Source organism: Rhinolophus hipposideros, assembly GCF_964194185.1.
Source record: "Rhinolophus hipposideros genome assembly, chromosome: 8".
NCBI classification, from domain to species: Eukaryota; Metazoa; Chordata; class Mammalia; order Chiroptera; family Rhinolophidae; genus Rhinolophus; species Rhinolophus hipposideros.
This window is the reverse complement of record NC_138054.1, coordinates 84,384,394-84,397,604: the sequence shown is the minus strand read 5'-3', so window position 1 is coordinate 84,397,604 and position 13,211 is coordinate 84,384,394.

The window sequence follows — 13,211 nt, the reverse complement described above, 5'->3', positions numbered from 1 at the left end:
GCACTATCTGTAGTCATGCACAGATACCTTGGGCTTCCGTGATAAGATGAGATCTGTGCGTGCTCACTTCCCCATCCACATCGTTATTAGGAGAATGGTTGTCTTCTTGAAATCCGACATTTCTTGGTTGAAAAATACATCCGCAGGGTTCAGATGAGGTCAGGTGTTGCTTGTTCAGTATCTCAATACCAGAAAGATGAGATAATTCTTGAAGGAAATTATCTTGAACTTATATCAAATTCAGCTGCTTTGTTTCAACAAGCCACAACAGTTAAAAACAGGGATATCAGAAAATGTTTGGATGGTATCTATGTTCCTGAAAAAGAAACAGTTGAGCAGGCTGATGAATAAGATTTCAGTTGTCCAGCTATGGAAACACCAAGATATCAGGTGATTCCTCAGACTTATTTGTGATTATTTTAAAGATGCAATAAAAGTCATGTATTGAAAAAAAATATACATATATTCATATGTGTATACGGTTTGCCAAGCAAAATCTCTAACCTCAGGAGTTTAAATCTAGGGAAGTAGTCAATAAAGAAACATAAAAAACTAAAAATTATGAAAGTGCCATGAAGCGGAGAAAGTAAGGGGCAGGGAATAAAGGGGGTGGGACCTGCTTTAACAGGATGTCACCTCTCAGAGAGATGACATTTGGGCTGAGACTGTAGGATGATACTGAGCTGGGGGCAAGCAGGGGAAGAAGATTCCAGGCATTGGGAACTGCTGTGCAAAGGCCCAGCGGTAGGAGAGTGCTTGTAGCTGAGCAGGATGAAAAGAAAGCCTGAGGGTAGGCAGGATAGAGGAGAGCATGTACAGGGACTCTGTGCACACACCGCAGTCCCTGAGCAAAGTGACATGGTACAATGGAAAGGCACGTGCCTCAGAGTGGGACGAGCCAATGCTGAACTGCTACTTCTCAGCTGTGCCCTTAACCTCTCTGAGTCTCAGTTTTCTCCTCTGCAAAATGGGCATAATTAGCTACTTGTGCCTGCCTCACAGAACTTGCATGGTGTTTAAGTGGGGTGCTTAGTAGCACAGTGCCTGGGACATAGTAAGTGCTCAATAAATTATGACTTGTAATGTATCATTTCCCAGACCCTCCTCAAGCCACTGCTCTTTAGATAAATGCCTAATTCCTACATTCTAATAAGGAACAAAGACCCTTTGAGACCCAGAGGTCAGATCTGGGAGGAAGGGAGTGGGAGGTTATCCTGGTAACTCTCAGATCACATCTTGCTGGTCTCAGCTGCATGAGACAGACCCAGGAGGAGGCTCAGGTCCAGACAGGAAGCGAGGGGATTTACAGCTCTGGGCCCACCTGATTCAAGCTTTATTCAGAATTAGGAATAAGTAACTGCAGGGCTTTGGCAGGAAGTTGGCCAACTCTGTGGTCTCTTGCACCTTGGCTGTCAGCCCTAGAGGGCGGGAGTGTCAGGCTGGGGCAGCTGGGACTCCAGGGAAAGATGGCAGGAAAGGCATTCTGGACAACTGCATAGCCAGTGAAAACTGTCATTTCTTACAAAGTCAATGTCATCCCACATCTCCTGCGGTGTAATGATGGCGCGTGTGAGTCATATGCCAGGCATGGGCCAGGCATGTGCTGAACACTTTATACGATACACATCATGTCATTTGCTCTTCACAACAGGCTAACAGGTAATTACTCTTATTATCCTCACTTTATAGACAAGGAAACTGAGGCACAGAGAAACGAAGAAACTTGCCTGGGTCACAGAGCTGTTAAGTAGGGAGACAAGTTGGAGATTAGACAGGTGACCTCCATAGCCTGGGTTCTTCGCCAGCCACTCCAGTGGTTCTCAACCCATCTGCACCTTAGAACCACCTACAACGCTTTTAAAAAGTAGCAGGGCGAGGACCCTACCCTTGGAGATTCTGTCTGGATATAGCTGCCTGATGATTCTGATATGCAGCCAGGGTAGAGCATTAGCGATCTATGTCATATTGTCCTCGTAAGTATTTCCACCCCTCCCCCTCCCGGGGACCCTTCCTCTCCACCTAGAATCAGCAATTTCAGGGGGCTATGTTCTCCCTTTTGTGGTAGCCACTCAGGCTGTGGTGGCTCCTCCAACAACCAGACAGTTCATGCTACATTCAGATTTTCTTGCCAGGCCACGTTCTTCAACAGAGCACACACAAGATTTCCTGGAAGACTCCTTAAAATCCAGATTCCTGAGTGCCCCCACCTCTCCAGCCAGGTCTCCTGAGACCAGAACCCTGGGCTGACTGGCAGGTATCTGTGTGTTGTAAAGCCTCCCACAGGGTTCTGATGCCTACCTGGGTTCAAAACCCCAACGATTTCTTGTTCATCATGGCAAAACATTTGGACACAAAGTAAACATTTATCAAGAGGGTGTCTTTGAACATATTCCGGTGTATTCCACACCTTGAACCATTACCCTGCCATTTAACATGAATGAGTGGGATATTTCCCAATTGACTTGAGTGAGAAAGGCACGACACAAAATAGTGTGTACAATATGATGTCAATATGGCCGCTATGACCTCAAATCCCCCTACCTGTGTGTGTGTGTTGATTTATGACTCTACAACCGTCAAGAAAAATATGGACCAATACACACTAGATTGTTAACATGGGCATGTCAGGGAGAAGGAAGGAGCCAGGCAAAAAAATAATGGGGAAAAAGCCCCACTAAAATGAAGGTGTGGTTTGGCCACAGGTGTGATTTATTTGTTATAGTTACTTATGGTGTGTATCATATAAAAGCTATTGTTTTTTAAATAAAAATGAGCTGTGCTTTGCGCTCAAGACTGTGGCCACACTTGGAAGTCAGAGTACAAGTTGAGGTTTTGGTGAATATAAAGGGAAAATAGCTGTCATGCAGGGTCTCTGGTCCTGCTCCCTGCATAAGAACGCAGGAGATGGTGAGGCCAAAAACGGAGCCACAGATAGGGGAGTCATACCACTATATCCTTGACGGTGGCTGGTTGAGACACAAAAGCAAACATCTGCCAGTACCCCAACAGGGAGTTTTCCTGCACCCCTGTCTCGCTGACGGCCAGGCGAGACACAGAAAGTAGGAGCAACATGATCTGCAATCCGCCATCCACTTCTCTGCCAACCAACCAATCCCTTGCTAACTGCAATCCACGCTTGCTAGCTCAGCCACAGCAGTTATATCAGTGGCCAATGGCTAACTGGTAACAGCTGATGGCCACCCAGCCACAGCGGATGGCCATCTGATTGCAGCTGATGACCATCTACTACCTGAGCCAGCACCTTTCCACGTGAGGCTGAGAGCCTGGACACTGCTCTCTTGACTCGGTCCCCACAATAGCCCTTATCCCAAGAGACTGGAATAGAAGCTCTTCCTCCGTGGGGCTTGCAGTCCACTGTCTGAAGCAGACAATAAGTCACTGCTTCACCAGCAACACTTGGATCATGAAGGAAACAAAGAGGGCATGTGGCTGAGCCAAACTTAGACAAGAGGTTAGGGACGCCTTCTGAGAGGTAACCTGTCAGACTAGGTTGGAAAGATGGGAAGAAGCCAGAAAGAGTGGGCAGCTAAATGGAGACTGGCTTGATGTGTTCTAGAACCCACTGTAGGGAGCCGGGGGAGTGACATGGGGTGATGGTGGAACAGAAGCCATGTCCCATCTTGGGTCTGGGAAGCCACGGTGATGAGCTTGGCTGTCAGTTTGATGATGTGGGACGCCCCTCATCAGGGTGTGACATGATTTGGTCTATGTTTTTCTGAAGAATTCTCTAGGAAGGGAACAGTTAGCATGGGGTTTTGGGGTGAAGAATGGGATGGAAGCAAAGATGGAGTCAGAAGTCTGCTCACTCCTTCAGTCAGAGAGAAGCGACTGCATTCAATTCACCATTTGTGTGGTAACCAGAAGTGCCTCAGAAGCTTGCTGATGGACAGAATATGAGAATGGAGAGATGCAGGGGCAATGGTGGCTGCCAGATTTCCAGACTTCTTTACTTATTGATTTATTATGAAATGGATCATGGGTACAAAAAAGTTTTATGATTTTTTTAAATTATTTGAACGACAATTGTGAAATTAATTGTGAAAAGCACCCTTTTCTTTAAAAAAGAGAACAGTCCAAACCTCTCTACAGTCCTCTGGGTGACCCTTCCCACCTTCTCCCACACTCAGGAGGTCTCACTTGTCTAAATTTTGTGTTTATCATTACTTTGCTCCTCTTTATAATTTTACCACGTATGTCAGTATCTCTAAACTACCTACTGTTTAGTGTTGTCTATTTTCAGAATTTATATTCATAGAACCATATCCATTGGGTTATTCTGTGACTTTTTTTTGGGGCTTTTTAAAATTCAGCACTGTGTTAATGAGATTCATTCATGTTGCATGTCCCTATAACTCACTCCTTTTCACTGCTATGTAGTATTCCATTTTTTGCATGGAATTTATTTATACATTTTTCTGTCAGCGGGTCTTGGGTTCTTTCCTTTTTTTGCTATAACAGAATGCTATTATCACCATTCTTAGAGCTGTTTCTGGTGTACACATTCACAAATCTCTGTAGAAAACATATCTAGAAAATTTGTAGCTTTATTAACTTGGAGAATGGTGATGCTTATGAGAAAAAAAAGGGAAAGGACCAGTTTGGGAGGAAGTATTCATTCAAGGAGATTAGCTGTTCTGACAAATAGACTATAAATGTATAACTAATAGACTATAAATGTATAACAACTCAGACACAGCACGTATTTCTTTCTGGCTCATGACACCAGTCTAAGGTGGCTCAGGTCTGAATGGTAAGTATGTGTGTGTTGGAGCAAAGTGGGCGAGCTCTGCTCCATAGAGTCACTCAGGGACCCAGGCTGATGGAGTCTCTGCTGTCTTCCACAGGTGGTTTCCAAGGTCACCCTGGGCGTTGACCTTGAGCCAGCAGAAAAGAGGAGAGAAAAGGTAGCGAAAGCACACCTGCTTCTGAACCACTTCAGGCCAGAAGGGACGCATCTCACTTCTGCTAACAGTCCAAACGTGAGAACTCAGTGGTCATATGTGGGTGCAAAGGACTCTAGGAAATGAGGTCCTCTGTTGGGCAGCCACCTCCCAGAGTCAAGTCCACATTAAAGATGAGAGAGACGGAATTCTTGGCTGACCACTAGCCACCTCATACCCAGAGGAGAAAGAGAGGAGGCCAGGAAAAAGATCTCTTTCACCAAGGAGGTGTTTCAGGTCCCAGCCTTTAGTTTTCAGCTCAAGTTGCATTTCTATGCATTTCATGTGGTCCCACCCTTAGGGATTCAGAGTCAGCCTTCTTCTCATAGCTGTGGTCACACAGCGCCAGGCCCAATCCCTACAGGTTCCCTTCTGTCTGCTGCTTGCCCAACTCCCAGGCCCACTCAGGCTGCAGTTCTGGGTCTCACCGCTGACTGAGAGCCACGGTAAGTAGAGTTTCCTGGAGAGATGAGTGAGTCAAGAGTTTCTTCAGTGGAAGCAGACGAGGGCCTCCTTAAGGGCTTGGTGGCTGATGAAGGTATGTGGGCAAGTGTCTCTTTCCGTCTTTCCTGCTGCCCTGTTTATGGCAATGAAGCAACTGGTGTGCCAATACAGAAGTAGGTTGCGGTTCATCTGGCAACCTGCATCTGCCCGTTGCTCATGAGTAAGAGCTCCGCAGGTGGGGAAAGGAACCCGAAGCCAACCCCCAAGCACACTTTGATTTAATGCAGTAGATATTTGCTGAGCACTATATTCCCAGGTAATCAATCAGTGGCGATGGCTGTGGCATAATTCTGGGCGTGGGCTCTGGGGCCACACTGCTAGGGTCTGCTTCCTGGCTTTGCCACTTGCCAGCTGTGTGACCTTAGGCAGATTGCTTAACCTCTCTGTACTTGACTTTCCTCACTGGTAAAATGGGAACAACTAATAGTACCTATCTCAGGGTGGTGTTGGGAGCTGTGTAAGAGATTGTCTGGGTAGATGCTTGGCATAGTGCCTGGTCCTCGGTAAACTGTAGTTATATGTCGGTGGTGGATGTAACTTGACGTAACTTGCCCAGGGAAACTGCAAGACAGATGTGCTAGGCTCTGAAGCCTCGACTTTCTGCACTGCCACATAAGGAGTCTCTAACCTGCTTTTTCCTGATGACAGACTCTTTTTAAGTTAAATTTTCTTATGGACTTCTTAAGAAGTCTGGCTACAGCAAAGCCTTAGAAAGGCACAGCCAGTATGAGTACTTTCCGCCCACTGGGAGGAGGGCGGTGGTGTCTTCCGTTTGTCCACCATAATGTGCCAGTGGGTGCCACTCCCCTACAGCTTGAAGCTGAAACAAGCAGTGGGCCCATTTTTCACCAGGCCCAGGATAGGAGAGGGCCTGGGCTCCCTATTTCCCTAAGTGTGGCCTCCTGGTTCCCAGCATTTTCTTGTGATGTTGGTGGCAAGGCTGTGAGATGGATTTCCTGGAAAGAAATGCACTCTGGGAAAACCCAGGGCGAGCATGGTCGCTGTGGGTGCTCCGCAGATGTGTCTGTCAGGAGACAGTGGGGGAAACGAAACCACCGCTAAGGCGCTCTCGGAAGCGAGGCTGTCTTTGAAGAGTTTAAGGCAAACATTAAAGTGAGTGCCATAGTTTCGTCTTTGAACCCTCTTGGGTCTTTGAATGAGTCTCGGAATCCTGAGAAACTGCATCTCAGTGTTAATTATCTTAATCTGAAACACCTCAATCACAGAAATTATAGCCGCCCCAGGCAGTTCCCAGGGCTCCGGCAAGCAGGGACCCGAGCAGGGCTGGGCAAGGCACCATTCAGAAATGAGTTTTTATATGAGTAACACTACCCAAGAGGGTACCCGACACCTCAGTCTTCATATTTCCTTATTTTTTCATTCCCCTGACACATTCCTCAAAAGATTTGAGGCCAGTTATGAGGTCAGACAATTAAGTTCGTGAACTCATCCTACAAAAAGTACTACATCCCTCATTGCTGAATATCACTATGGTCACCTTCGAAGTCCTCCCCTTGGGAAGCTATGCACTGACACCAGCTCCTAGTCCACCCTTCAAAGCCATTTTGGAACTCTTTTTCTGGAATGGCCATCAGAGCTGTCGTCGTATTACCCTTGATGTCCTGAATGTCATCAAAATGCCTTCCTTTCAATATTTCTTTTATCTTCTGGTAAATAAAGAAGTCATTGGGGTCCAGATCAGGTGCGTAGGGAGGGTGTTCCAATGCCGTTCTTTGTTTACTGGCTAAAAACTCCCTCACAGACAGTGCTGTGTGAGCTGGTGCATTGTCGTGATGCAAGAGCCATGAATTATTGGCAAAAAGTTCAGGTCGTCTAACTTTTTCACGCAGCCTTTTCAGCACTTCCAGATAGTGAACTTGGTTAACTGTTTGTCCAGTTGGTACAAACTCATAATGAAGAATCCCATTGATATTAAGAAAGGTTAGCAACAGCATTTTGACTCTTGATTTGGACTGAGGAAACTTTTTTGGTTGTGGAGAATTGGCTGACTTCCATTGTGCACTTTGACGCTTTGTTTCAGGGTCATATTGGTTCACCCATGTTTCATTACCAGTGATAATACGGCCCCAAAACATCATCTTGCTTCTCCAAAAGGTCTTGGCAAATTTCAACTCTCCTTTAATTCTGTTCATTGGTGAGCTTATTTGGGACCAATTTTGCACACACCTTTCTCATGCCGAGATTTTCAGTGAAGATTGTTCTAACTGTTTATCGATGTTTACTTGGTCTGCTATGCTTCTCAGTCAGCTGACGATTTTGATGTATAATTCGATGAGCTTTTGCAATCTTTTCATCAGTTCTGCTCGTTACTGGCCACCCTGAGCTCTCTTCATCAGTGATGTATTCTTTCCCCTCAGAAAAACGTTTAATCCATTTGTACACTGTCATTTTCTTCATGGTATTATCCCCATAAACTTGGACTAACCTGTCCCTGATTTCACCTCCACTCTTGCCAAGTTTAACAGGAAATTTAATGTTTGTTCGTTGCTCTAATTCAAGCTCAGCCATTCTCGCAATGGCACACAAAACCATGCAACAATAATGAATGCCACTCAGCAAGACACCACCACCACCACACGTTGACACAAACACAGCTGTGAGACATGATATACCAAGGTTATGAAACCTCACCGAGCTGTTTGTACAGTGCTGCCCATGTAAGCGCACGGTGGCAAGTCAAGGACTTAATTGTCAGACCTCGTATATATGTACATATGTGTGTGTATGTGCATATATATATGTATATACATATACATATATATACATACAGAGGGTATACACATTTTAAGAAAGGAAAACTGTAGTAAAATTTTAATACTCAATATATACCGATAACAAAAGATGAACACAAGTCATGTTTGACTTCTGCAATTAAAAGAGGTGCTCAGAGTGGTTACCATTAGTGTCCAGACACTTCTGATGACGGCGAACTACTGCTTGAGCAACATTGACCAAAGTGTCCACTTGTGAACATTTTTTTGGCACCTCCCGGTTCATATATGTGTGTGTATACACATATACATATATGTGTATATATATATGTAGTCATGGGATGTAAAGTACAGCATAAGGAATATAGTCAACGGTATTATAACAGCTTTATATGATGTCAGAGGGGTAGTAGACTTGGGGAGGTTATTACTTGGTGAGGGACGTAAATGTCTAGTCATTACGTTGCTTTGTAAACCTGAAACTAATATAAAAACATAAAATAATAAAATAAAAAACAATCTTATGTTTACATACTCCTCCATACGCATATGTTTTGCAGTTTGAACACACGCAGATAGAAAGGCAACGACAGAACACACACGCGAATGGCTCGAGCTCAGCACCCAAGCTCACACACTGGCCAGAACAAGAAGAGATCCTGGCCTCTAGTGGGCAGATAGCAGAGGATTTGCCAACATCAGGGTGGGCGCTGGGGGTGGGCTGCCAGGGGGCCAGCTGCTTGGGGAAGAGCAGGGCACCCACACACTGGTGACCACCATGATGCCATCAGCAAGCCTCCTCTCTCCGGAAGAGTCCCTGAGTGCACGTGGGTGGAAGGCAGCTGTGTCCATAAAGTCTTGACTGTCTCCTGTTGGAGGTGGGTGGGTGCGTGCGTGCGAAGGAAAGAGGAAGGAAGAATCACTGGGACGAGAGGTATTAAACCAGTGTCCCCAGGTGGGCTCCAGGGTCCATGAACCCATCAAACTAAGCAAAATGTTCCATGTGCATTTTTCAGGGGAAATGTGTCCCCAGCTGCTCTATGTTCCTTGAAGGGGTGGGGACAGCCCTCCCCTCCTGTAGTCACGGTCTCCTCCATTCCCTCCCTCTTTAGTCATGGAGCCCCTGACCAAGTGTTAGCACCTGCACTCTGCCTGAGGCCACCAGAGCCCACTGACCAAAGTGCCAGGGAACTAATGCCCCCAGGAGCAGCACCCAACCAATGATGATGGGAGTGGGTGTATAAATGCCCCAGCTCCCCTGCTCCTGGGCTGGGCTAGCTCGGGAGCCGGGCTCCACACCACTCTTCAGTGCTCCCCAGTGGGTTAATCTCCAGTCACCCACCAGTGGTAACCGTGGTAACCAGCTGGTAGCCGTGGTAACCCCCTCCCTGGCTTCCTCCCTTCCCTGTCTCACTTCCCCACTCCCTCCAGTATATCCTGCACCTCCCAAATAAACTACATCCCCTCCCATCTTTGCCTCAGAGTCTCCTGGAGGGACCCAAACTAAAAAACCTTCAGAAGATGAAGACGCTTACAGAGTAAGGAGAGAAGGCTGGGCTGGGCTCTGCACCAAGGCCAGTGACAGCTCCTGGGCCCAACTCCCCGCTGAAACCCCTGGTGGTGTCAGCCAAGTGCCTTTGCACTGTCCAACTGGACAAAGTATAAATAATCATAAGCCAAAAGAAAGAGAACGAAAGAATTCAGAATTCAAGAATTACCGTATGACCCAGCAATCCCTCTCCTGGGTATCTACCCAAAAATCTGAAAACATTTATCCATAAAGACACGTGTGCTCCAATGTTTATTGCAGTTTTGTTTACGGTGGCCAAGACATGGAAACAACTAAAATGTCCTTTGATAGATGAATGGATAAAGAAGTTGTGGTATATATACACGATGGAATTCTATTTGGTGGTAAGAAAAGATGTTATAGGAACATTTGTGACAACATGGGTGGATCTTGAGATCATAATGCTAAGTGAAATAAGTCAGAAAAAGCAGAGAACCATATTATTTCACTGATATGTGGTATGTGAACCAAAAACAACAAAAGAATAAGACAAACAAATGAGAAACAAAAACTCATAGACACAGACAATAGTTTAGTGGTTACCAGAGGGTAAAAGGGGGGTGGGGGGTGGAAGATGAGGGTGAGGGGGATCAAATATATGGTGATGGAAGGAGAACTGACTCTGCGTGGTGAACACACAATGGGATTTATAGATGATGTAATACAGAATTGTAGACCTGAAATCTATGGAATTTTACTAACAATTGTCACCCCAATAAACTTTAATTAAAAAAAAAAAATTCAGAATTCAAACAGGTAGGAAAGCAATTAGTTGAAAGAAGTTAGCCGCTGCCCCATGGAGGGTTCCAGATTCAAAGCAAATGAAGGAATTACCGAAAGGTATAACTTGAACCTGGATAAACCATCACCCCCTCTAAATGGCATGGATGCTAAAATTAAAAATAGGGTGTCATTTAAAATCACTCCCCAACATGAAATATTTAGGTATAAATCTCACAAAGCGTGTTAAGACTTCAATGCTGAAAGCTACAAAAGGCTGTGAAACAAGATCTAAGTAAATGGAGAGACATATTATGTTCATAGATTGGAAAACTCAACGTAAAAAAGAGGTCAATCCTCCCCCAAACTGATATTTAGGTTTAATGCAGTTACTATCAGAATCCCAGCAAGATTTCTGTCGATACAAGCATGATTATTCTAAATTTTTCTATGCAAAGGCCAAGGAACTATAATGGCTAAAAACACTTTTGAAAAAGAAAAACAAAGGGGGAGCAACCAGTCTACCCAATTTCAAGAGCTGGCTACCATCATCAAGGTTGTACTCTGTTGGTCGGTAGACAGACAGATCCATGGAGCAGAATAGAGAACCTAGAAATAGCCCCACACAAGTATGACCGAGTTTTTGACAAAGTTCCAAGAGCAATTCATGGAGCAAGGATCATCTTTTCAACAAACAGTGCTGGAGCAAGGGATATATCTTAAAATAAATGATGTTTTCAATTCAATAAAATACAGCATTTCTTGTGCACCTACTCTGCTCCAGATACTAGTCAACGCACTAGGGGTATAGCAATGAACAAAGGGAAGCCCCTGCTTTCGTGGTGCTGCCATTCTCTTCGTCCTGGCCCCAGGGAGAAATCCTGCGTGCTGGAGAAGGAGTGTGGGCACCTGAGGTCAAAGATAGGGTAGGAGCCAGCTCCAGGAAAGGAGTGCAAGGGCATTGAACTTCATCTGCCTGGGTCCCTTTCCTTTTCTTAAAGATGGCATAGTGGAAGGTTGCCAGCTTCTGAGGCAGACCGACCTGTACTTCACCTCCTGTCTCTGCCCGTGACGTAATGCTCCTCTGTCAGTGAGAACAGGTGTCCTCACTTCATCAAGTTGCGGGGTTGACCAACGGGGCGCAATAAATTGGTGCAGTGTGGGGCCTGGTGCATGTTAAAGTCATGATATTGCCCTGTGTGCCCATGAGTCCTTCCAGACCCTGGAAGCGTTCTGTGGAGGAGAGCAGAGAGAGGTGCTGGGGGCGGAGCACAGCTGTTGGAGCAGAGAGAGGAAGAAAGGACCCTCCACTGCCCCCACCTGCTACAGGCACCGGCGCTTAGCCAAACACCTTAGGAGGAGGGGAGATTTTCCAGTTTCGGCCAGTCTGGACGATCTAGACACACTCCCAGTTTTCTATTTGAAGTAATGGATAGGCTGGGGGATCTTTGTGCTGGAAGGAGTGATGGTTTATCTGGGTTCAACTTATATCTCTGGAAAAATGAAACAGTAGAGGAGAGTAACAATCATCTCTATTGGGAAAAAAAGCTCCATGAAGGCAGGATTTTTGTCTGTTTTGTTCACTTTGTACCCTCGGTGCCTAGAACAGTGCCTGGTAAACAGGAGGCACTCAGTAAACACTTGTTGAATTAACGAAACTGCTTTGGCTTTTTCTTTTTGTGGCTTATTCACAACAATTTTTTTTTTAATTAATTTTATTGGGGTGACAATTATTAGTAAATTTACATAGATTTCAGGTGTACAATTCTGTATTACATGGTCTATAAATCCCATTGTGTGTTCACCACCCAGAGTCAGTTCTCCTTCCATCACCATATATTTGATCCCCTTTACCCTCATCACCCACCCCCCATATTCACAACAAATTTAACCCCCAAAATGCTGAAGAAAAAAGGGGGAGAAAGGCAAAGAAAAAAAAGCAGCCCAGGAGAACTAACACTTGGGGTAGAGCCTAACCTTCCCGCTGACATGCTGTGTGACAGGGGGCCTGCCACAACCTCACTCTGTGCCTGTTTCCCAACCACAGAATGAGGACTGGATTTGGTGTTCTTGAGAGCCCTCCTAACTCTGACAATTGACAGCTTCCTCCTCCAGCCTCCTTTAGAAGCTCAAACTAGTCCTAATCCTACGACTGGCCAGAGAAATTGGGTTTATTAAGACCTACTGTGTGCAAATAGGCATGTGGAGGCATCAGAGTACCAGGTCTGGCCATGTCATCCACTGGCACAGAAAATGGGCTTTGAGCCTACAAGAAGTGTTTGGATCCTGGATCCCCACTTTATGGGTTATGGGGCCTTGGGGGTACCACTTAGATTCTCTGAGCCCCAGTGGTCTCATCTATAATGAGGGGATCATGATGGGACCTACCTCATCGGTCCTCAGGGGGATGCTGCATGAAGCAGGATTGGAACTCAGGCCTGCCTAATCCCACAGCCTGGCTCGTAATGAATGAGGCAAATGCTTTGTTTCAAAGCCAGAGCAAATAAAAGCACATACACAATCTCCAAGCCCCAAACGTGCTCTGCTCATTCCAGATCCCCATGCACGCCTCTTCTAGGTATTCTCTACTGGAACCATCAACCCACTAGCAGGGAGAGCCTGGCACCAATGGCCCAGGTGCAAGCACAGCTCTGTGGTCGAGTGAGTGTCCTGTGGGCAGGCGTGGCCCACTGCAATGTCTGGTCTGACACCCAGAGGTCCCAG